A 23,180-nucleotide genomic window follows, 5' to 3' on the forward strand; every position below is an offset into this window, starting at 1 on the left:
AAATCTACTCCATGACACGCCTCAGGATGACACTTACTCCCCGATTTGGGGCATTTTCTCCCAGAAAGACCACTTCTCTCCCAAAGGGATGGCCTTTTCCCTCTCTAGCATCTGTTTCCTCACCAATACCTGGCATTTGCTCCCAGAAACACCAGCTTTCTCACAGATACATCACCTTCCCCCCCCCACATCAGACCTCTTCTCCCAGAAATACCAGGACTCTGCTGAATATTTCCCATTTCCTCCGGAACATACAGCATTACACTCCGCAAGAGGACAGTTTCTTTCAGAAAGGTGGCATTTTATCACAGATACACCATTTTTATGCCCAGTAGAGCTCCTTTTCTCCCAGAAATAGCACTGCTCTTAGGAAGAGCTCCCATTTTCTAACCAAAATGCTGCTTTACACTCCTCAAGATCACACTTACCCCCATCAAGATGGCAGTGTCACAGAAATACCAGCTTCTGCCCCCAAAATGGGACTTTGGCTCTCCAAAACAAGACATTTTCTCCCAGAAATACCAGGACTCTTAGAAATACCTCACGTTTCATCTCAAGAATACTGCTTTCCACTCCTCAAGATCACACTGACTCCCATCACAATGGCCTTTTCTCCCACATACACCAGCTTTCTCCCAAATACACGACATTTTCTCCCACATACACCCGTTTTCTCCCAAAGATGGGACATATTCTCCCAGAAATGCCAGCTTATTCTTTAAAAAACGGCCTTTTTTCCCCAAAATACCAGCTTTCTCACAAACACCTGTCATTTTCCAACCAAGTCTGCTACTATCTCCCAGAAACAGCCGGTTTCCGAGAAATACCTGACGTTTGCTCTCCCAAATACTACTTGACACTCCTCCAGAGGACATTGTCTCCCCTATTTACCACGTTGTCTCCCCAGGAGACCACTTGGCACACCAAAAAGACCAGCGTTGCTCTCCAGTACAAGATCTTCTTTCCCACCGGTTCCCACTTTTCTCCCCCAGCTATGTCATTTCCTCCCAGAAATGCCACTTTTCCCTTGGAAATTTCACCTTCTCTTCCAAAAAGAGGAGATTTGCTCCCAGAAATACCCCTTCTCTTACAACTGCCACACGCTTTCTCCCCAAAAAGCCTCCATGACAATGCCAAATGGGACACTTGCAGCCAAGAAGAGGACACCTTCTCTCAGAAAGACCACTTTTCTCCCCAAGAGAGGAGATTTTCTCCCAATTGGATGACATTTGCTGTAAGAAAGACCTGTTTTCTTCCCTCAAGAGGACATTGTCTTTCCCACTGAGGACATTTTCTCCCAGAAGTGCCGCTACTCTTTGAAACACCTCCATTTCCTCCCAGATCTACTCCATGACACGCCTCAGGATGACACTTACTCCCCGATTTGGGGCATTTTCTCCCAGAAATACCACTTCTCTCCCAAAGGGATGGCCTTTTCCCTCTCTAGCATCTGTTTCCTCACCAATACCTGGCATTTTCTCCCAGAAACACCAGCTTTCTCACAGATACATCACCTTCCCCCCCCCACATCAGACCTCTTCTCCCAGAAATACCAGGACTCTGCTGAATATTTCCCATTTCCTCCGGAACATACAGCATTACACTCCGCAAGAGGACAGTTTCTTTCAGAAAGGTGGCATTTTATCACAGATACACCATTTTTATGCCCAGTAGAGCTCCTTTTCTCCCAGAAATAGCACTGCTCTTAGGAAGAGCTCCCATTTTCTAACCAAAATGCTGCTTTACACTCCTCAAGATCACACTTACCCCCATCAAGATGGCAGTGTCACAGAAATACCAGCTTCTGCCCCCAAAATGGGACTTTGGCTCTCCAAAACAAGACATTTTCTCCCAGAAATACCAGGACTCTTAGAAATACCTCACGTTTCATCTCAAGAATACTGCTTTCCACTCCTCAAGATCACACTGACTCCCATCACAATGGCCTTTTCTCCCACGTACGCCAGCTTTCTCCCAAATACACGACATTTTCTCCCACATACACCCGTTTTCTCCCAAAGATGGGACATATTCTCCCAGAAATGCCAGCTTATTCTTTAAAAAACGGCCTTTTTTCCCCAAAATACCAGCTTTCTCACAAACACCTGTCATTTTCCAACCAAGTCTGCTACTATCTCCCAGAAACAGCCGGTTTCCGAGAAATACCTGACGTTTGCTCTCCCAAATACTACTTGACACTCCTCCAGAGGACATTGTCTCCCCTATTTACCACGTTGTCTCCCCAAGAGACCACTTGGCACACCAAAAAGACCACCGTTGCTCTCCAGTACAAGATCTTCTTTCCCACCGGTTCCCACTTTTCTCCCCCAGCTATGTCATTTCCTCCCAGAAATGCCACTTTTCCCTTGGAAATTTCACCTTCTCTTCCAAAAAGAGGAGATTTGCTCCCAGAAATACCCCTTCTCTTACAACTGCCACACGCTTTCTCCCCAAAAAGCCTCCATGACAATGCCAAATGGGACACTTGCAGCCAAGAAGAGGACACCTTCTCTCAGAAAGACCACTTTTCTCCCCAAGAGAGGAGATTTTCTCCCAATTGGATGACATTTGCTGTAAGAAAGACCTGTTTTCTTCCCTCAAGAGGACATTGTCTTTCCCACTGAGGACATTTTCTCCCAGAAGTGCCGCTACTCTTTGAAACACCTCCATTTCCTCCCAAATCTACTCCATGACACGCCTCAGGATGACACTTACTCCCCGATTTGGGGCATTTTCTCCCAGAAATACCACTTCTCTCCCAAAGGGATGGCCTTTTCCCTCTCTAGCATCTGTTTCCTCACCAATACCTGGCATTTTCTCCCAGAAACACCAGCTTTCTCACAGATACATCACCTTCCCCCCCCCACATCAGACCTCTTCTCCCAGAAATACCAGGACTCTGCTGAATATTTCCCATTTCCTCCGGAACATACAGCATTACACTCCGCAAGAGGACAGTTTCTTTCAGAAAGGTGGCATTTTATCACAGATACACCATTTTTATGCCCAGTAGAGCTCCTTTTCTCCCAGAAATAGCACTGCTCTTAGGAAGAGCTCCCATTTTCTAACCAAAATGCTGCTTTACACTCCTCAAGATCACACTTACCCCCATCAAGATGGCAGTGTCACAGAAATACCAGCTTCTGCCCCCAAAATGGGACTTTGGCTCTCCAAAACAAGACATTTTCTCCCAGAAATACCAGGACTCTTAGAAATACCTCACATTTCATCTCAAGAATACTGCTTTCCACTCCTCAAGATCACACTGACTCCCATCACAATGGCCTTTTCTCCCACATACACCAGCTTTCTCCCAAATACACGACATTTTCTCCCACATACACCCGTTTTCTCCCAAAGATGGGACATATTCTCCCAGAAATGCCAGCTTATTCTTTAAAAAACGGCCTTTTTTCCCCAAAATACCAGCTTTCTCACAAACACCTGTCATTTTCCAACCAAGTCTGCTACTATCTCCCAGAAACAGCCGGTTTCCGAGAAATACCTGACGTTTGCTCTCCCAAATACTACTTGACACTCCTCCAGAGGACATTGTCTCCCCTATTTACCACGTTGTCTCCCCAAGAGACCACTTGGCACACCAAAAAGACCAGCGTTGCTCTCCAGTACAAGATCTTCTTTCCCACCGGTTCCCACTTTTCTCCCCCAGCTATGTCCTTTCCTCCCAGAAATGCCACTTTTCCCTTGGAAATTTCACCTTCTCTTCCAAAAAGAGGAGATTTGCTCCCAGAAATACCCCTTCTCTTACAACTGCCACACGCTTTCTCCCCAAAAAGCCTCCATGACAATGCCAAATGGGACACTTGCAGCCAAGAAGAGGACACCTTCTCTCAGAAAGACCACTTTTCTCCCCAAGAGAGGAGATTTTCTCCCAATTGGATGACATTTGCTGTAAGAAAGACCTGTTTTCTTCCCTCAAGAGGACATTGTCTTTCCCACTGAGGACATTTTCTCCCAGAAGTGCCGCTACTCTTTGAAACACCTCCATTTCCTCCCAAATCTACTCCATGACACGCCTCAGGATGACACTTACTCCCCGATTTGGGGCATTTTCTCCCAGAAATACCACTTCTCTCCCAAAGGGATGGCCTTTTCCCTCTCTAGCATCTGTTTCCTCACCAATACCTGGCATTTGCTCCCAGAAACACCAGCTTTCTCACAGATACATCACCTTCCCCCCCCCACATCAGACCTCTTCTCCCAGAAATACCAGGACTCTGCTGAATATTTCCCATTTCCTCCGGAACATACAGCATTACACTCCGCAAGAGGACAGTTTCTTTCAGAAAGGTGGCATTTTATCACAGATACACCATTTTTATGCCCAGTAGAGCTCCTTTTCTCCCAGAAATAGCACTGCTCTTAGGAAGAGCTCCCATTTTCTAACCAAAATGCTGCTTTACACTCCTCAAGATCACACTTACCCCCATCAAGATGGCAGTGTCACAGAAATACCAGCTTCTGCCCCCAAAATGGGACTTTGGCTCTCCAAAACAAGACATTTTCTCCCAGAAATACCAGGACTCTTAGAAATACCTCACGTTTCATCTCAAGAATACTGCTTTCCACTCCTCAAGATCACACTGACTCCCATCACAATGGCCTTTTCTCCCACATACACCAGCTTTCTCCCAAATACACGACATTTTCTCCCACATACACCCCTTTTCTCCCAAAGAAGGGACATATTCTCCCAGAAATGCCAGCTTATTCTTTAAAAAACGGCCTTTTTTCCCCAAAATACCAGCTTTCTCACAAACACCTGTCATTTTCCAACCAAGTCTGCTACTATCTCCCAGAAACAGCCGGTTTCCGAGAAATACCTGACGTTTGCTCTCCCAAATACTACTTGACACTCCTCCAGAGGACATTGTCTCCCCTATTTACCACGTTGTCTCCCCAGGAGACCACTTGGCACACCAAAAAGACCAGCGTTGCTCTCCAGTACAAGATCTTCTTTCCCACCGGTTCCCACTTTTCTCCCCCAGCTATGTCCTTTCCTCCCAGAAATGCCACTTTTCCCTTGGAAATTTCACCTTCTCTTCCAAAAAGAGGAGATTTGCTCCCAGAAATACCCCTTCTCTTACAACTGCCACACGCTTTCTCCCCAAAAAGCCTCCATGACAATGCCAAATGGGACACTTGCAGCCAAGAAGAGGACACCTTCTCTCAGAAAGACCACTTTTCTCCCCAAGAGAGGAGATTTTCTCCCAATTGGATGACATTTGCTGTAAGAAAGACCTGTTTTCTTCCCTCAAGAGGACATTGTCTTTCCCACTGAGGACATTTTCTCCCAGAAGTGCCGCTACTCTTTGAAACACCTCCATTTCCTCCCAGATCTACTCCATGACACGCCTCAGGATGACACTTACTCCCCGATTTGGGGCATTTTCTCCCAGAAATACCACTTCTCTCCCAAAGGGATGGCCTTTTCCCTCTCTAGCATCTGTTTCCTCACCAATACCTGGCATTTTCTCCCAGAAACACCAGCTTTCTCACAGATACATCACCTTCCCCCCCCCACATCAGACCTCTTCTCCCAGAAATACCAGGACTCTGCTGAATATTTCCCATTTCCTCCGGAACATACAGCATTACACTCCGCAAGAGGACAGTTTCTTTCAGAAAGGTGGCATTTTATCACAGATACACCATTTTTATGCCCAGTAGAGCTCCTTTTCTCCCAGAAATAGCACTGCTCTTAGGAAGAGCTCCCATTTTCTAACCAAAATGCTGCTTTACACTCCTCAAGATCACACTTACCCCCATCAAGATGGCAGTGTCACAGAAATACCAGCTTCTGCCCCCAAAATGGGACTTTGGCTCTCCAAAACAAGACATTTTCTCCCAGAAATACCAGGACTCTTAGAAATACCTCACGTTTCATCTCAAGAATACTGCTTTCCACTCCTCAAGATCACACTGACTCCCATCACAATGGCCTTTTCTCCCACGTACACCAGCTTTCTCCCAAATACACGACATTTTCTCCCACATACACCCGTTTTCTCCCAAAGATGGGACATATTCTCCCAGAAATGCCAGCTTATTCTTTAAAAAACGGCCTTTTTTCCCCAAAATACCAGCTTTCTCACAAACACCTGTCATTTTCCAACCAAGTCTGCTACTATCTCCCAGAAACAGCCGGTTTCCGAGAAATACCTGACGTTTGCTCTCCCAAATACTACTTGACACTCCTCCAGAGGACATTGTCTCCCCTATTTACCACGTTGTCTCCCCAAGAGACCACTTGGCACACCAAAAAGACCACCGTTGCTCTCCAGTACAAGATCTTCTTTCCCACCGGTTCCCACTTTTCTCCCCCAGCTATGTCATTTCCTCCCAGAAATGCCACTTTTCCCTTGGAAATTTCACCTTCTCTTCCAAAAAGAGGAGATTTGCTCCCAGAAATACCCCTTCTCTTACAACTGCCACACGCTTTCTCCCCAAAAAGCCTCCATGACAATGCCAAATGGGACACTTGCAGCCAAGAAGAGGACACCTTCTCTCAGAAAGACCACTTTTCTCCCCAAGAGAGGAGATTTTCTCCCAATTGGATGACATTTGCTGTAAGAAAGACCTGTTTTCTTCCCTCAAGAGGACATTGTCTTTCCCACTGAGGACATTTTCTCCCAGAAGTGCCGCTACTCTTTGAAACACCTCCATTTCCTCCCAAATCTACTCCATGACACGCCTCAGGATGACACTTACTCCCCGATTTGGGGCATTTTCTCCCAGAAATACCACTTCTCTCCCAAAGGGATGGCCTTTTCCCTCTCTAGCATCTGTTTCCTCACCAATACCTGGCATTTGCTCCCAGAAACACCAGCTTTCTCACAGATACATCACCTTCCCCCCCCCACATCAGACCTCTTCTCCCAGAAATACCAGGACTCTGCTGAATATTTCCCATTTCCTCCGGAACATACAGCATTACACTCCGCAAGAGGACAGTTTCTTTCAGAAAGGTGGCATTTTATCACAGATACACCATTTTTATGCCCAGTAGAGCTCCTTTTCTCCCAGAAATAGCACTGCTCTTAGGAAGAGCTCCCATTTTCTAACCAAAATGCTGCTTTACACTCCTCAAGATCACACTTACCCCCATCAAGATGGCAGTGTCACAGAAATACCAGCTTCTGCCCCCAAAATGGGACTTTGGCTCTCCAAAACAAGACATTTTCTCCCAGAAATACCAGGACTCTTAGAAATACCTCACGTTTCATCTCAAGAATACTGCTTTCCACTCCTCAAGATCACACTGACTCCCATCACAATGGCCTTTTCTCCCACATACGCCAGCTTTCTCCCAAATACACGACATTTTCTCCCACATACACCCGTTTTCTCCCAAAGATGGGACATATTCTCCCAGAAATGCCAGCTTATTCTTTAAAAAATGGCCTTTTTTCCCCAAAATACCAGCTTTCTCACAAACACCTGTCATTTTCCAACCAAGTCTGCTACTATCTCCCAGAAACAGCCGGTTTCCGAGAAATACCTGACGTTTGCTCTCCCAAATACTACTTGACACTCCTCCAGAGGACATTGTCTCCCCTATTTACCACGTTGTCTCCCCAAGAGACCACTTGGCACACCAAAAAGACCACCGTTGCTCTCCAGTACAAGATCTTCTTTCCCACCGGTTCCCACTTTTCTCCCCCAGCTATGTCCTTTCCTCCCAGAAATGCCACTTTTCCCTTGGAAATTTCACCTTCTCTTCCAAAAAGAGGAGATTTGCTCCCAGAAATACCCCTTCTCTTACAACTGCCACACGCTTTCTCCCCAAAAAGCCTCCATGACAATGCCAAATGGGACACTTGCAGCCAAGAAGAGGACACCTTCTCTCAGAAAGACCACTTTTCTCCCCAAGAGAGGAGATTTTCTCCCAATTGGATGACATTTGCTGTAAGAAAGACCTGTTTTCTTCCCTCAAGAGGACATTGTCTTTCCCACTGAGGACATTTTCTCCCAGAAGTGCCGCTACTCTTTGAAACACCTCCATTTCCTCCCAGATCTACTCCATGACACGCCTCAGGATGACACTTACTCCCCGATTTGGGGCATTTTCTCCCAGAAATACCACTTCTCTCCCAAAGGGATGGCCTTTTCCCTCTCTAGCATCTGTTTCCTCACCAATACCTGGCATTTTCTCCCAGAAACACCAGCTTTCTCACAGATACATCACCTTCCCCCCCCCACATCAGACCTCTTCTCCCAGAAATACCAGGACTCTGCTGAATATTTCCCATTTCCTCCGGAACATACAGCATTACACTCCGCAAGAGGACAGTTTCTTTCAGAAACGTGGCATTTTATCACAGATACACCATTTTTATGCCCAGTAGAGCTCCTTTTCTCCCAGAAATAGCACTGCTCTTAGGAAGAGCTCCCATTTTCTAACCAAAATGCTGCTTTACACTCCTCAAGATCACACTTACCCCCATCAAGATGGCAGTGTCACAGAAATACCAGCTTCTGCCCCCAAAATGGGACTTTGGCTCTCCAAAACAAGACATTTTCTCCCAGAAATACCAGGACTCTTAGAAATACCTCACGTTTCATCTCAAGAATACTGCTTTCCACTCCTCAAGATCACACTGACTCCCATCACAATGGCCTTTTCTCCCACGTACGCCAGCTTTCTCCCAAATACACGACATTTACTCCCACATACACCCGTTTTCTCCCAAAGATGGGACATATTCTCCCAGAAATGCCAGCTTATTCTTTAAAAAACGGCCTTTTTTCCCCAAAATACCAGCTTTCTCACAAACACCTGTCATTTTCCAACCAAGTCTGCTACTATCTCCCAGAAACAGCCGGTTTCCGAGAAATACCTGACGTTTGCTCTCCCAAATACTACTTGACACTCCTCCAGAGGACATTGTCTCCCCTATTTACCACGTTGTCTCCCCAAGAGACCACTTGGCACACCAAAAAGACCACCGTTGCTCTCCAGTACAAGATCTTCTTTCCCACCGGTTCCCACTTTTCTCCCCCAGCTATGTCCTTTCCTCCCAGAAATGCCACTTTTCCCTTGGAAATTTCACCTTCTCTTCCAAAAAGAGGAGATTTGCTCCCAGAAATACCCCTTCTCTTACAACTGCCACACGCTTTCTCCCCAAAAAGCCTCCATGACAATGCCAAATGGGACACTTGCAGCCAAGAAGAGGACACCTTCTCTCAGAAAGACCACTTTTCTCCCCAAGAGAGGAGATTTTCTCCCAATTGGATGACATTTGCTGTAAGAAAGACCTGTTTTCTTCCCTCAAGAGGACATTGTCTTTCCCACTGAGGACATTTTCTCCCAGAAGTGCCGCTACTCTTTGAAACACCTCCATTTCCTCCCAAATCTACTCCATGACACGCCTCAGGATGACACTTACTCCCCGATTTGGGGCATTTTCTCCCAGAAATACCACTTCTCTCCCAAAGGGATGGCCTTTTCCCTCTCTAGCATCTGTTTCCTCACCAATACCTGGCATTTTCTCCCAGAAACACCAGCTTTCTCACAGATACATCACCTTCCCCCCCCCACATCAGACCTCTTCTCCCAGAAATACCAGGACTCTGCTGAATATTTCCCATTTCCTCCGGAACATACAGCATTACACTCCGCAAGAGGACAGTTTCTTTCAGAAACGTGGCATTTTATCACAGATACACCATTTTTATGCCCAGTAGAGCTCCTTTTCTCCCAGAAATAGCACTGCTCTTAGGAAGAGCTCCCATTTTCTAACCAAAATGCTGCTTTACACTCCTCAAGATCACACTTACCCCCATCAAGATGGCAGTGTCACAGAAATACCAGCTTCTGCCCCCAAAATGGGACTTTGGCTCTCCAAAACAAGACATTTTCTCCCAGAAATACCAGGACTCTTAGAAATACCTCACGTTTCATCTCAAGAATACTGCTTTCCACTCCTCAAGATCACACTGACTCCCATCACAATGGCCTTTTCTCCCACATACACCAGCTTTCTCCCAAATACACGACATTTTCTCCCACATACACCCGTTTTCTCCCAAAGATGGGACATATTCTCCCAGAAATGCCAGCTTATTCTTTAAAAAACGGCCTTTTTTCCCCAAAATACCAGCTTTCTCACAAACACCTGTCATTTTCCAACCAAGTCTGCTACTATCTCCCAGAAACAGCCGGTTTCCGAGAAATACCTGACGTTTGCTCTCCCAAATACTACTTGACACTCCTCCAGAGGACATTGTCTCCCCTATTTACCACGTTGTCTCCCCAAGAGACCACTTGGCACACCAAAAAGACCAGCGTTGCTCTCCAGTACAAGATCTTCTTTCCCACCGGTTCCCACTTTTCTCCCCCAGCTATGTCCTTTCCTCCCAGAAATGCCACTTTTCCCTTGGAAATTTCACCTTCTCTTCCAAAAAGAGGAGATTTGCTCCCAGAAATACCCCTTCTCTTACAACTGCCACACGCTTTCTCCCCAAAAAGCCTCCATGACAATGCCAAATGGGACACTTGCAGCCAAGAAGAGGACACCTTCTCTCAGAAAGACCACTTTTCTCCCCAAGAGAGGAGATTTTCTCCCAATTGGATGACATTTGCTGTAAGAAAGACCTGTTTTCTTCCCTCAAGAGGACATTGTCTTTCCCACTGAGGACATTTTCTCCCAGAAGTGCCGCTACTCTTTGAAACACCTCCATTTCCTCCCAGATCTACTCCATGACACGCCTCAGGATGACACTTACTCCCCGATTTGGGGCATTTTCTCCCAGAAATACCACTTCTCTCCCAAAGGGATGGCCTTTTCCCTCTCTAGCATCTGTTTCCTCACCAATACCTGGCATTTTCTCCCAGAAACACCAGCTTTCTCACAGATACATCACCTTCCCCCCCCCACATCAGACCTCTTCTCCCAGAAATACCAGGACTCTGCTGAATATTTCCCATTTCCTCCGGAACATACAGCATTACACTCCGCAAGAGGACAGTTTCTTTCAGAAACGTGGCATTTTATCACAGATACACCATTTTTATGCCCAGTAGAGCTCCTTTTCTCCCAGAAATAGCACTGCTCTTAGGAAGAGCTCCCATTTTCTAACCAAAATGCTGCTTTACACTCCTCAAGATCACACTTACCCCCATCAAGATGGCAGTGTCACAGAAATACCAGCTTCTGCCCCCAAAATGGGACTTTGGCTCTCCAAAACAAGACATTTTCTCCCAGAAATACCAGGACTCTTAGAAATACCTCACGTTTCATCTCAAGAATACTGCTTTCCACTCCTCAAGATCACACTGACTCCCATCACAATGGCCTTTTCTCCCACATACGCCAGCTTTCTCCCAAATACACGACATTTTCTCCCACATACACCCGTTTTCTCCCAAAGATGGGACATATTCTCCCAGAAATGCCAGCTTATTCTTTAAAAAACGGCCTTTTTTCCCCAAAATACCAGCTTTCTCACAAACACCTGTCATTTTCCAACCAAGTCTGCTACTATCTCCCAGAAACAGCCGGTTTCCGAGAAATACCTGACGTTTGCTCTCCCAAATACTACTTGACACTCCTCCAGAGGACATTGTCTCCCCTATTTACCACGTTGTCTCCCCAAGAGACCACTTGGCACACCAAAAAGACCACCGTTGCTCTCCAGTACAAGATCTTCTTTCCCACCGGTTCCCACTTTTCTCCCCCAGCTATGTCCTTTCCTCCCAGAAATGCCACTTTTCCCTTGGAAATTTCACCTTCTCTTCCAAAAAGAGGAGATTTGCTCCCAGAAATACCCCTTCTCTTACAACTGCCACACGCTTTCTCCCCAAAAAGCCTCCATGACAATGCCAAATGGGACACTTGCAGCCAAGAAGAGGACACCTTCTCTCAGAAAGACCACTTTTCTCCCCAAGAGAGGAGATTTTCTCCCAATTGGATGACATTTGCTGTAAGAAAGACCTGTTTTCTTCCCTCAAGAGGACATTGTCTTTCCCACTGAGGACATTTTCTCCCAGAAGTGCCGCTACTCTTTGAAACACCTCCATTTCCTCCCAAATCTACTCCATGACACGCCTCAGGATGACACTTACTCCCCGATTTGGGGCATTTTCTCCCAGAAATACCACTTCTCTCCCAAAGGGATGGCCTTTTCCCTCTCTAGCATCTGTTTCCTCACCAATACCTGGCATTTGCTCCCAGAAACACCAGCTTTCTCACAGATACATCACCTTCCCCCCCCCACATCAGACCTCTTCTCCCAGAAATACCAGGACTCTGCTGAATATTTCCCATTTCCTCCGGAACATACAGCATTACACTCCGCAAGAGGACAGTTTCTTTCAGAAAGGTGGCATTTTATCACAGATACACCATTTTTATGCCCAGTAGAGCTCCTTTTCTCCCAGAAATAGCACTGCTCTTAGGAAGAGCTCCCATTTTCTAACCAAAATGCTGCTTTACACTCCTCAAGATCACACTTACCCCCATCAAGATGGCAGTGTCACAGAAATACCAGCTTCTGCCCCCAAAATGGGACTTTGGCTCTCCAAAACAAGACATTTTCTCCCAGAAATACCAGGACTCTTAGAAATACCTCACGTTTCATCTCAAGAATACTGCTTTCCACTCCTCAAGATCACACTGACTCCCATCACAATGGCCTTTTCTCCCACATACGCCAGCTTTCTCCCAAATACACGACATTTTCTCCCACATACACCCGTTTTCTCCCAAAGATGGGACATATTCTCCCAGAAATGCCAGCTTATTCTTTAAAAAATGGCCTTTTTTCCCCAAAATACCAGCTTTCTCACAAACACCTGTCATTTTCCAACCAAGTCTGCTACTATCTCCCAGAAACAGCCGGTTTCCGAGAAATACCTGACGTTTGCTCTCCCAAATACTACTTGACACTCCTCCAGAGGACATTGTCTCCCCTATTTACCACGTTGTCTCCCCAAGAGACCACTTGGCACACCAAAAAGACCACCGTTGCTCTCCAGTACAAGATCTTCTTTCCCACCGGTTCCCACTTTTCTCCCCCAGCTATGTCCTTTCCTCCCAGAAATGCCACTTTTCCCTTGGAAATTTCACCTTCTCTTCCAAAAAGAGGAGATTTGCTCCCAGAAATACCCCTTCTCTTACAACTGCCACACGCTTTCTCCCCAAAAAGCCTCCATGACAATGCCAAATGGGACACTTGCAGCCAAGAAGAGGACACCTTCTCTCAGAAAGACCACTTTTCTCCCCAAGAGAGGAGATTTTCTCCCAATTGGATGACATTTGCTGTAAGAAAGACCTGTTTTCTTCCCTCAAGAGGACATTGTCTTTCCCACTGAGGACATTTTCTCCCAGAAGTGCCGCTACTCTTTGAAACACCTCCATTTCCTCCCAGATCTACTCCATGACACGCCTCAGGATGACACTTACTCCCCGATTTGGGGCATTTTCTCCCAGAAATACCACTTCTCTCCCAAAGGGATGGCCTTTTCCCTCTCTAGCATCTGTTTCCTCACCAATACCTGGCATTTTCTCCCAGAAACACCAGCTTTCTCACAGATACATCACCTTCCCCCCCCCACATCAGACCTCTTCTCCCAGAAATACCAGGACTCTGCTGAATATTTCCCATTTCCTCCGGAACATACAGCATTACACTCCGCAAGAGGACAGTTTCTTTCAGAAACGTGGCATTTTATCACAGATACACCATTTTTATGCCCAGTAGAGCTCCTTTTCTCCCAGAAATAGCACTGCTCTTAGGAAGAGCTCCCATTTTCTAACCAAAATGCTGCTTTACACTCCTCAAGATCACACTTACCCCCATCAAGATGGCAGTGTCACAGAAATACCAGCTTCTGCCCCCAAAATGGGACTTTGGCTCTCCAAAACAAGACATTTTCTCCCAGAAATACCAGGACTCTTAGAAATACCTCACGTTTCATCTCAAGAATACTGCTTTCCACTCCTCAAGATCACACTGACTCCCATCACAATGGCCTTTTCTCCCACGTACGCCAGCTTTCTCCCAAATACACGACATTTTCTCCCACATACACCCGTTTTCTCCCAAAGATGGGACATATTCTCCCAGAAATGCCAGCTTATTCTTTAAAAAACGGCCTTTTTTCCCCAAAATACCAGCTTTCTCACAAACACCTGTCATTTTCCAACCAAGTCTGCTACTATCTCCCAGAAACAGCCGGTTTCCGAGAAATACCTGACGTTTGCTCTCCCAAATACTACTTGACACTCCTCCAGAGGACATTGTCTCCCCTATTTACCACGTTGTCTCCCCAAGAGACCACTTGGCACACCAAAAAGACCACCGTTGCTCTCCAGTACAAGATCTTCTTTCCCACCGGTTCCCACTTTTCTCCCCCAGCTATGTCCTTTCCTCCCAGAAATGCCACTTTTCCCTTGGAAATTTCACCTTCTCTTCCAAAAAGAGGAGATTTGCTCCCAGAAATACCCCTTCTCTTACAACTGCCACACGCTTTCTCCCCAAAAAGCCTCCATGACAATGCCAAATGGGACACTTGCAGCCAAGAAGAGGACACCTTCTCTCAGAAAGACCACTTTTCTCCCCAAGAGAGGAGATTTTCTCCCAATTGGATGACATTTGCTGTAAGAAAGACCTGTTTTCTTCCCTCAAGAGGACATTGTCTTTCCCACTGAGGACATTTTCTCCCAGAAGTGCCGCTACTCTTTGAAACACCTCCATTTCCTCCCAAATCTACTCCATGACACGCCTCAGGATGACACTTACTCCCCGACTTGGGGCATTTTCTCCCAGAAATACCACTTCTCTCCCAAAGGGATGGCCTTTTCCCTCTCTAGCATCTGTTTCCTCACCAATACCTGGCATTTTCTCCCAGAAACACCAGCTTTCTCACAGATACATCACCTTCCCCCCCCCACATCAGACCTCTTCTCCCAGAAATACCAGGACTCTGCTGAATATTTCCCATTTCCTCCGGAACATACAGCATTACACTCCGCAAGAGGACAGTTTCTTTCAGAAACGTGGCATTTTATCACAGATACACCATTTTTATGCCCAGTAGAGCTCCTTTTCTCCCAGAAATAGCACTGCTCTTAGGAAGAGCTCCCATTTTCTAACCAAAATGCTGCTTTACACTCCTCAAGATCACACTTACCCCCATCAAGATGGCAGTGTCACAGAAATACCAGCTTCTGCCCCCAAAATGGGACTTTGGCTCTCCAAAACAAGACATTTTCTCCCAGAAATACCAGGACTCTTAGAAATACCTCACGTTTCATCTCAAGAATACTGCTTTCCACTCCTCAAGATCACACTGACTCCCATCACAATGGCCTTTTCTCCCACATACACCAGCTTTCTCCCAAATACACGACATTTTCTCCCACATACACCCGTTTTCTCCCAAAGATGGGACATATTCTCCCAGAAATGCCAGCTTATTCTTTAAAAAACGGCCTTTTTTCCCCAAAATACCAGCTTTCTCACAAACACCTGTCATTTTCCAACCAAGTCTGCTACTATCTCCCAGAAACAGCCGGTTTCCGAGAAATACCTGACGTTTGCTCTCCCAAATACTACTTGACACTCCTCCAGAGGACATTGTCTCCCCTATTTACCACGTTGTCTCCCCAAGAGACCACTTGGCACACCAAAAAGACCAGCGTTGCTCTCCAGTACAAGATCTTCTTTCCCACCGGTTCCCACTTTTCTCCCCCAGCTATGTCCTTTCCTCCCAGAAATGCCACTTTTCCCTTGGAAATTTCACCTTCTCTTCCAAAAAGAGGAGATTTGCTCCCAGAAATACCCCTTCTCTTACAACTGCCACACGCTTTCTCCCCAAAAAGCCTCCATGACAATGCCAAATGGGACACTTGCAGCCAAGAAGAGGACACCTTCTCTCAGAAAGACCACTTTTCTCCCCAAGAGAGGAGATTTTCTCCCAATTGGATGACATTTGCTGTAAGAAAGACCTGTTTTCTTCCCTCAAGAGGACATTGTCTTTCCCACTGAGGACATTTTCTCCCAGAAGTGCCGCTACTCTTTGAAACACCTCCATTTCCTCCCAGATCTACTCCATGACACGCCTCAGGATGACACTTACTCCCCGATTTGGGGCATTTTCTCCCAGAAATACCACTTCTCTCCCAAAGGGATGGCCTTTTCCCTCTCTAGCATCTGTTTCCTCACCAATACCTGGCATTTTCTCCCAGAAACACCAGCTTTCTCACAGATACATCACCTTCCCCCCCACATCAGACCTCTTCTCCCAGAAATACCAGGACTCTGCTGAATATTTCCCATTTCCTCCGGAACATACAGCATTACACTCCGCAAGAGGACAGTTTCTTTCAGAAACGTGGCATTTTATCACAGATACACCATTTTTATGCCCAGTAGAGCTCCTTTTCTCCCAGAAATAGCACTGCTCTTAGGAAGAGCTCCCATTTTCTAACCAAAATGCTGCTTTACACTCCTCAAGATCACACTTACCCCCATCAAGATGGCAGTGTCACAGAAATACCAGCTTCTGCCCCCAAAATGGGACTTTGGCTCTCCAAAACAAGACATTTTCTCCCAGAAATACCAGGACTCTTAGAAATACCTCACGTTTCATCTCAAGAATACTGCTTTCCACTCCTCAAGATCACACTGACTCCCATCACAATGGCCTTTTCTCCCACATACGCCAGCTTTCTCCCAAATACACGACATTTTCTCCCACATACACCCGTTTTCTCCCAAAGATGGGACATATTCTCCCAGAAATGCCAGCTTATTCTTTAAAAAACGGCCTTTTTTCCCCAAAATACCAGCTTTCTCACAAACACCTGTCATTTTCCAACCAAGTCTGCTACTATCTCCCAGAAACAGCCGGTTTCCGAGAAATACCTGACGTTTGCTCTCCCAAATACTACTTGACACTCCTCCAGAGGACATTGTCTCCCCTATTTACCACGTTGTCTCCCCAAGAGACCACTTGGCACACCAAAAAGACCACCGTTGCTCTCCAGTACAAGATCTTCTTTCCCACCGGTTCCCACTTTTCTCCCCCAGCTATGTCCTTTCCTCCCAGAAATGCCACTTTTCCCTTGGAAATTTCACCTTCTCTTCCAAAAAGAGGAGATTTGCTCCCAGAAATACCCCTTCTCTTACAACTGCCACACGCTTTCTCCCCAAAAAGCCTCCATGACAATGCCAAATGGGACACTTGCAGCCAAGAAGAGGACACCTTCTCTCAGAAAGACCACTTTTCTCCCCAAGAGAGGAGATTTTCTCCCAATTGGATGACATTTGCTGTAAGAAAGACCTGTTTTCTTCCCTCAAGAGGACATTGTCTTTCCCACTGAGGACATTTTCTCCCAGAAGTGCCGCTACTCTTTGAAACACCTCCATTTCCTCCCAAATCTACTCCATGACACGCCTCAGGATGACACTTACTCCCCGATTTGGGGCATTTTCTCCCAGAAATACCACTTCTCTCCCAAAGGGATGGCCTTTTCCCTCTCTAGCATCTGTTTCCTCACCAATACCTGGCATTTGCTCCCAGAAACACCAGCTTTATCACAGATACATCACCTTCCCCCCCCCACATCAGACCTCTTCTCCCAGAAATACCAGGACTCTGCTGAATATTTCCCATTTCCTCCGGAACATACAGCATTACACTCCGCAAGAGGACAGTTTCTTTCAGAAAGGTGGCATTTTATCACAGATACACCATTTTTATGCCCAGTAGAGCTCCTTTTCTCCCAGAAATAGCACTGCTCTTAGGAAGAGCTCCCATTTTCTAACCAAAATGCTGCTTTACACTCCTCAAGATCACACTTACCCCCATCAAGATGGCAGTGTCACAGAAATACCAGCTTCTGCCCCCAAAATGGGACTTTGGCTCTCCAAAACAAGACATTTTCTCCCAGAAATACCAGGACTCTTAGAAATACCTCACGTTTCATCTCAAGAATACTGCTTTCCACTCCTCAAGATCACACTGACTCCCATCACAATGGCCTTTTCTCCCACATACGCCAGCTTTCTCCCAAATACACGACATTTTCTCCCACATACACCCGTTTTCTCCCAAAGATGGGACATATTCTCCCAGAAATGCCAGCTTATTCTTTAAAAAATGGCCTTTTTTCCCCAAAATACCAGCTTTCTCACAAACACCTGTCATTTTCCAACCAAGTCTGCTACTATCTCCCAGAAACAGCCGGTTTCCGAGAAATACCTGACGTTTGCTCTCCCAAATACTACTTGACACTCCTCCAGAGGACATTGTCTCCCCTATTTACCACGTTGTCTCCCCAAGAGACCACTTGGCACACCAAAAAGACCACCGTTGCTCTCCAGTACAAGATCTTCTTTCCCACCGGTTCCCACTTTTCTCCCCCAGCTATGTCATTTCCTCCCAGAAATGCCACTTTTCCCTTGGAAATTTCACCTTCTCTTCCAAAAAGAGGAGATTTGCTCCCAGAAATACCCCTTCTCTTACAACTGCCACACGCTTTCTCCCCAAAAAGCCTCCATGACAATGCCAAATGGGACACTTGCAGCCAAGAAGAGGACACCTTCTCTCAGAAAGACCACTTTTCTCCCCAAGAGAGGAGATTTTCTCCCAATTGGATGACATTTGCTGTAAGAAAGACCTGTTTTCTTCCCTCAAGAGGACATTGTCTTTCCCACTGAGGACATTTTCTCCCAGAAGTGCCGCTACTCTTTGAAACACCTCCATTTCCTCCCAAATCTACTCCATGACACGCCTCAGGATGACACTTACTCCCCGATTTGGGGCATTTTCTCCCAGAAATACCACTTCTCTCCCAAAGGGATGGCCTTTTCCCTCTCTAGCATCTGTTTCCTCACCAATACCTGGCATTTGCTCCCAGAAACACCAGCTTTCTCACAGATACATCACCTTCCCCCCCCCACATCAGACCTCTTCTCCCAGAAATACCAGGACTCTGCTGAATATTTCCCATTTCCTCCGGAACATACAGCATTACACTCCGCAAGAGGACAGTTTCTTTCAGAAACGTGGCATTTTATCACAGATACACCATTTTTATGCCCAGTAGAGCTCCTTTTCTCCCAGAAATAGCACTGCTCTTAGGAAGAGCTCCCATTTTCTAACCAAAATGCTGCTTTACACTCCTCAAGATCACACTTACCCCCATCAAGATGGCAGTGTCACAGAAATACCAGCTTCTGCCCCCAAAATGGGACTTTGGCTCTCCAAAACAAGACATTTTCTCCCAGAAATACCAGGACTCTTAGAAATACCTCACGTTTCATCTCAAGAATACTGCTTTCCACTCCTCAAGATCACACTGACTCCCATCACAATGGCCTTTTCTCCCACATACGCCAGCTTTCTCCCAAATACACGACATTTTCTCCCACATACACCCGTTTTCTCCCAAAGATGGGACATATTCTCCCAGAAATGCCAGCTTATTCTTTAAAAAATGGCCTTTTTTCCCCAAAATACCAGCTTTCTCACAAACACCTGTCATTTTCCAACCAAGTCTGCTACTATCTCCCAGAAACAGCCGGTTTCCGAGAAATACCTGACGTTTGCTCTCCCAAATACTACTTGACACTCCTCCAGAGGACATTGTCTCCCCTATTTACCACGTTGTCTCCCCAAGAGACCACTTGGCACACCAAAAAGACCACCGTTGCTCTCCAGTACAAGATCTTCTTTCCCACCGGTTCCCACTTTTCTCCCCCAGCTATGTCATTTCCTCCCAGAAATGCCACTTTTCCCTTGGAAATTTCACCTTCTCTTCCAAAAAGAGGAGATTTGCTCCCAGAAATACCCCTTCTCTTACAACTGCCACACGCTTTCTCCCCAAAAAGCCTCCATGACAATGCCAAATGGGACACTTGCAGCCAAGAAGAGGACACCTTCTCTCAGAAAGACCACTTTTCTCCCCAAGAGAGGAGATTTTCTCCCAATTGGATGACATTTGCTGTAAGAAAGACCTGTTTTCTTCCCTCAAGAGGACATTGTCTTTCCCACTGAGGACATTTTCTCCCAGAAGTGCCGCTACTCTTTGAAACACCTCCATTTCCTCCCAAATCTACTCCATGACACGCCTCAGGATGACACTTACTCCCCGATTTGGGGCATTTTCTCCCAGAAATACCACTTCTCTCCCAAAGGGATGGCCTTTTCCCTCTCTAGCATCTGTTTCCTCACCAATACCTGGCATTTGCTCCCAGAAACACCAGCTTTCTCACAGATACATCACCTTCCCCCCCCCACATCAGACCTCTTCTCCCAGAAATACCAGGACTCTGCTGAATATTTCCCATTTCCTCCGGAACATACAGCATTACACTCCGCAAGAGGACAGTTTCTTTCAGAAACGTGGCATTTTATCACAGATACACCATTTTTATGCCCAGTAGAGCTCCTTTTCTCCCAGAAATAGCACTGCTCTTAGGAAGAGCTCCCATTTTCTAACCAAAATGCTGCTTTACACTCCTCAAGATCACACTTACCCCCATCAAGATGGCAGTGTCACAGAAATACCAGCTTCTGCCCCCAAAATGGGACTTTGGCTCTCCAAAACAAGACATTTTCTCCCAGAAATACCAGGACTCTTAGAAATACCTCACGTTTCATCTCAAGAATACTGCTTTCCACTCCTCAAGATCACACTGACTCCCATCACAATGGCCTTTTCTCCCACGTACGCCAGCTTTCTCCCAAATACACGACATTTTCTCCCACATACACCCGTTTTCTCCCAAAGATGGGACATATTCTCCCAGAAATGCCAGCTTATTCTTTAAAAAACGGCCTTTTTTCCCCAAAATACCAGCTTTCTCACAAACACCTGTCATTTTCCAACCAAGTCTGCTACTATCTCCCAGAAACAGCCGGTTTCCGAGAAATACCTGACGTTTGCTCTCCCAAATACTACTTGACACTCCTCCAGAGGACATTGTCTCCCCTATTTACCACGTTGTCTCCCCAAGAGACCACTTGGCACACCAAAAAGACCACCGTTGCTCTCCAGTACAAGATCTTCTTTCCCACCGGTTCCCACTTTTCTCCCCCAGCTATGTCCTTTCCTCCCAGAAATGCCACTTTTCCCTTGGAAATTTCACCTTCTCTTCCAAAAAGAGGAGATTTGCTCCCAGAAATACCCCTTCTCTTACAACTGCCACACGCTTTCTCCCCAAAAAGCCTCCATGACAATGCCAAATGGGACACTTGCAGCCAAGAAGAGGACACCTTCTCTCAGAAAGACCACTTTTCTCCCCAAGAGAGGAGATTTTCTCCCAATTGGATGACATTTGCTGTAAGAAAGACCTGTTTTCTTCCCTCAAGAGGACATTGTCTTTCCCACTGAGGACATTTTCTCCCAGAAGTGCCGCTACTCTTTGAAACACCTCCATTTCCTCCCAAATCTACTCCATGACACGCCTCAGGATGACACTTACTCCCCGACTTGGGGCATTTTCTCCCAGAAATACCACTTCTCTCCCAAAGGGATGGCCTTTTCCCTCTCTAGCATCTGTTTCCTCACCAATACCTGGCATTTTCTCCCAGAAACACCAGCTTTCTCACAGATACATCACCTTCCCCCCCCCACATCAGACCTCTTCTCCCAGAAATACCAGGACTCTGCTGAATATTTCCCATTTCCTCCGGAACATACAGCATTACACTCCGCAAGAGGACAGTTTCTTTCAGAAACGTGGCATTTTATCACAGATACACCATTTTTATGCCCAGTAGAGCTCCTTTTCTCCCAGAAATAGCACTGCTCTTAGGAAGAGCTCCCATTTTCTAACCAAAATGCTGCTTTACACTCCTCAAGATCACACTTACCCCCATCAAGATGGCAGTGTCACAGAAATACCAGCTTCTGCCCCCAAAATGGGACTTTGGCTCTCCAAAACAAGACATTTTCTCCCAGAAATACCAGGACTCTTAGAAATACCTCACGTTTCATCTCAAGAATACTGCTTTCCACTCCTCAAGATCACACTGACTCCCATCACAATGGCCTTTTCTCCCACGTACACCAGCTTTCTCCCAAATACACGACATTTTCTCCCACATACACCCGTTTTCTCCCAAAGATGGGACATATTCTCCCAGAAATGCCAGCTTATTCTTTAAAAAACGGCCTTTTTTCCCCAAAATACCAGCTTTCTCACAAACACCTGTCATTTTCCAACCAAGTCTGCTACTATCTCCCAGAAACAGCCGGTTTCCGAGAAATACCTGACGTTTGCTCTCCCAAATACTACTTGACACTCCTCCAGAGGACATTGTCTCCCCTATTTACCACGTTGTCTCCCCAAGAGACCACTTGGCACACCAAAAAGACCAGCGTTGCTCTCCAGTACAAGATCTTCTTTCCCACCGGTTCCCACTTTTCTCCCCCAGCTATGTCATTTCCTCCCAGAAATGCCACTTTTCCCTTGGAAATTTCACCTTCTCTTCCAAAAAGAGGAGATTTGCTCCCAGAAATACCCCTTCTCTTACAACTGCCACACGCTTTCTCCCCAAAAAGCCTCCATGACAATGCCAAATGGGACACTTGCAGCCAAGAAGAGGACACCTTCTCTCAGAAAGACCACTTTTCTCCCCAAGAGAGGAGATTTTCTCCCAATTGGATGACATTTGCTGTAAGAAAGACCTGTTTTCTTCCCTCAAGAGGACATTGTCTTTCCCACTGAGGACATTTTCTCCCAGAAGTGCCGCTACTCTTTGAAACACCTCCATTTCCTCCCAGATCTACTCCATGACACGCCTCAGGATGACACTTACTCCCCGATTTGGGGCATTTTCTCCCAGAAATACCACTTCTCTCCCAAAGGGATGGCCTTTTCCCTCTCTAGCATCTGTTTCCTCACCAATACCTGGCATTTTCTCCCAGAAACACCAGCTTTCTCACAGATACATCACCTTCCCCCCCCCACATCAGACCTCTTCTCCCAGAAATACCAGGACTCTGCTGAATATTTCCCATTTCCTCCGGAACATACAGCATTACACTCCGCAAGAGGACAGTTTCTTTCAGAAACGTGGCATTTTATCACAGATACACCATTTTTATGCCCAGTAGAGCTCCTTTTCTCCCAGAAATAGCACTGCTCTTAGGAAGAGCTCCCATTTTCTAACCAAAATGCTGCTTTACACTCCTCAAGAT

The sequence above is a fragment of the Phasianus colchicus genome, chromosome Z (genome assembly GCF_987193195.1).
Source record: "Phasianus colchicus chromosome Z, bPhaCol1.hap1.1, whole genome shotgun sequence".
Taxonomy (NCBI): Eukaryota; Metazoa; Chordata; class Aves; order Galliformes; family Phasianidae; genus Phasianus; species Phasianus colchicus.